This window comes from Bos taurus, chromosome 2, assembly GCF_002263795.3.
Source record: "Bos taurus isolate L1 Dominette 01449 registration number 42190680 breed Hereford chromosome 2, ARS-UCD2.0, whole genome shotgun sequence".
Taxonomy (NCBI): domain Eukaryota; kingdom Metazoa; phylum Chordata; class Mammalia; order Artiodactyla; family Bovidae; genus Bos; species Bos taurus.
This window is the reverse complement of record NC_037329.1, coordinates 7,783,286-7,786,546: the sequence shown is the minus strand read 5'-3', so window position 1 is coordinate 7,786,546 and position 3,261 is coordinate 7,783,286. Positions and strand designations below refer to the sequence as shown.

Here is a 3,261-nt window from a genome sequence, read left to right as displayed (position 1 = left end):
GAGTTTCTGGCACTAAACACCAGTAAGAATTAGGAAATAAAAATAAATGAATAAATTCTCAAATCAGAAGCTAAAAAAGGAACAACACATAAATAAATAGAAAACAAGGAAATAATAAGTATATAAACAGAAATCAAGAAGGTAAAATAATTTTAAAGTGTATCCAAAATTAAACAAATGATATATGTTTTTAAAAATTCAAAATGGTGCTCGCTTCGGCAGCACATATACTAAAATTGGAACGATACAGAGAAGATTAGCATGGCCCCTGCGCAAGGATGACACGCAAATTCGTGAAGCGTTCCATATTTTTTTGGTGGGAATGCAAACTAGTACAGCCACTATGGAGAACAGTGTGGAGATTCCTTAAAAAACTGGAAATAGAACTGCCTTATGATCCAGCAATCCCACTGCTGGGCATACACACTGAGAAAACCAGAAGGGAAAGAGACACGTGTACCCCAATGTTCATCGCAGCACTGTTTATAATAGCCAAGACATGGAAGCAACCTAGATGTCCATCAGCAGATGAATGGATAAGAAAGCTGTGGTACATATACACAATGGAGTATTACTCAGCCATTAAAAAGAATACATTTGAATCAGTTCTAATGAGGTGGATGAAACTGGAGCCTATTATACAGAGTGAAGTAAGCCAGAAGGAAAAACATAAATACAGTATACTAACGCATATATATGGAATTTAGAAAGATGGTAACAATAACCCAGTGTACGAGACAGCAAAAGAGACACTGATGTATAGAACAGTCTTATGGACTCTGTGGGAGAGGGAGAGGGTGGGAAGATTTGGGAGAATGGCAATGAAACATGTAAAATATCATGTAGGAAACGAGTTGCCAGTCCAGATTTGATGCATGATGCTGGATGCTTGGGGCTGGTGTACTGGGACGGCCCAGAGGGATGGTATGGGGAGGGAGGAGGGAGGAGGGTTCGGGATGGGGAACACATGTATACCTGTGGCGGATTCATTTTGATATTTGGCAAAACTAATACAATTATGTAAAGTTTAAAAATAAAATAAAATTAGAGGAAAAAATTAAAAAAATAAAAAAAAAATTAAAAATTCAAAATGGAGAATTTACAAGAGGGAAACTGCAAGTAAATAAATTTACAAAATGACAAATAATAGTGAACATAAACATTGAAACAGAAGGGAAACAAGTGGGATTTATACAAACAGATTTGAAAACCTGGATGAAATGGGTAATTTACTAGGAAAATAGTCTACCAAATTGGACCCCATTAGATATGAAAAGCTTAAGCAGACTGTATCAATCTAGGTCCATTTAGCATGATCTTAGCAATGTCAGAGAACAGCACTGTGCCTTGTAGAATACAAAGGCAATCAAAGTCCCTGAAGATTAGATTATGACACAGGAGTGAAATAGGATATAGCCTTGGTTGCGGTATGACCATCAAGCTATATTGCCAATCTGACCAGCTGAAAGCAAAATGTTTATGAAAGTGTAGAGAAAAGGGCCTAGATTTCTAAAAAGGAAGACCACCAGTTAGTCCTGCAGGTGCCTGAAGTAGCACACATTAATTTCCCAACAAGATCATTTGTTAAAGTTAGAACATTAGTTGGGAAGAAGCAGGATCTTGAATATTGGGATAGAGACACAAATGGAAAGAAGGAATTTAATGATGTAAATTAATCATTTCCTTTCCCCAATTTCTCCAGAGCACTTATAACCTGTCTACCAGCCCTACGATACTTCTTATTTTCAGTAAGGTGTTCTATCAGAGCAAATACTTAGTTACCCAAAGCCATTACTGGTATTGACATCAAATTACAGGCATTCACAGGTACTGTTTATCGACTTGTTTGCCATGGTATGCAGTAAGCTAACTTTACCACCAGAATTAGTCATTAATGACTTTAAAGATAGCAAGAAACAGAAATAAAAAGGCTTCATAAACTGAAATCTATACCCACTTAGGGAGAAGGCAATGGTACCCCACCCCAGTACTCTTGCCTGGAAAATCCCATGGACGGAGGAGCCTGGTTGGCTGCAGTCCATGGGGTCGCTGAGGTTGGACACAACTGAGCGATTCCACTTTCACTTTTCACTTTCATGCATTGGAGAAGGAAATGGCAACCCACTCCAGTGTTCTTGCCTGGAAGAATCCCAGGGACGGGGGAGCCTGGTGGGCTGTCATCTATGGGGTCACACAGAGTCGGACACGACTGAAGTGACTTAGCAGGAGCAGCAGCATACCCACTTAGAGGAAATAATGGAAGAGACAATCCCATATATAGTAAGAACAAAAAAAGCAATACATGAGTAAACCTAATAAAAATATACTCACTGTATATGAAGAGAAATAGAAATTCTTTGGAAGAGATAATAATGAAAAGATATCCTTGTCCTTGATTGTAACAACTCAACATCATAACAATGTCATTCAATTTATTATTATAGTTGTATCCTACTGAAAATATAAATACTTTTTTTTTTTTACTATGTAAAGCAAACTCAACCTAGAGTTTGCATAGCTCAATTATTATACTACAGTAAACATTGAAAGATAAAAGCTGTGAGCACTGAATAGCCAAAACAGATACTAAAATTTGCTAAAAATTCCCATACAAAAGCTGAGCGGGCATGAGTAGACAATCCAGTCTATGAAAGAAAAGATGAATTCCAAAAGTAGATTCATGTAAGTATGAAAATTTAGTGTTTGAAAAAAGTGGCATCTCAAGTCATTATGGCAAAAATAGACTCTTTAATAAATGCTTCTTGGGAAAATATTTATCCTTAAAAATAAAGCAAAGAAAAAAGACAGTAAGAAAAAAGAAAGGAAGGGAGGAAGAAAGACAGTAATTTAGACTCCCAAAAATGTCCATATCCTAATCCCCAGAATCTGTAAATTTTGCCTTATTTGGAAAAAACGGACTTTGTAGATGCTCTCAAGTTAAGGATCTTGAGAAGGGAAGATTATCCTGGATTATCCATGTAGACCTGGCGCAATCACAAGGGTCATTACATGAGAGACACAGTAGTACTCCAAAATGAAAAATGCAATCTGATGGCGGAAGCGGAGACTGGAGTGATGTGGCTGAAAGCGAATGAATGCCAACATCCTCTGGGAGCTGGAAGAGGAAAGGAATGGATTTTCCCTTGGAGCCATCAGAAGGAATTGACTTTTTATTACCTTGATTAGCCCTATAAATACTCATTCTGTACACTGAACCAATACTGAAGGAGAACATATGCATATTTTTAAGACACTTAATTT

General features: G+C 37.2%; 1 non-coding gene across 1 annotated transcript; it reads left to right on the top strand.

Annotated features, from left to right (window-relative positions):
* Positions 1-206: 206 nt before the first annotated feature.
* LOC112443685 (U6 spliceosomal RNA) lies at positions 207-313 on the top strand. Its single transcript, XR_003032093.1, has one exon. It is a non-coding gene; the product is annotated as a U6 spliceosomal RNA (small nuclear RNA).
* The last annotated feature ends 2,948 nt before the right edge of the window (positions 314-3,261 follow it).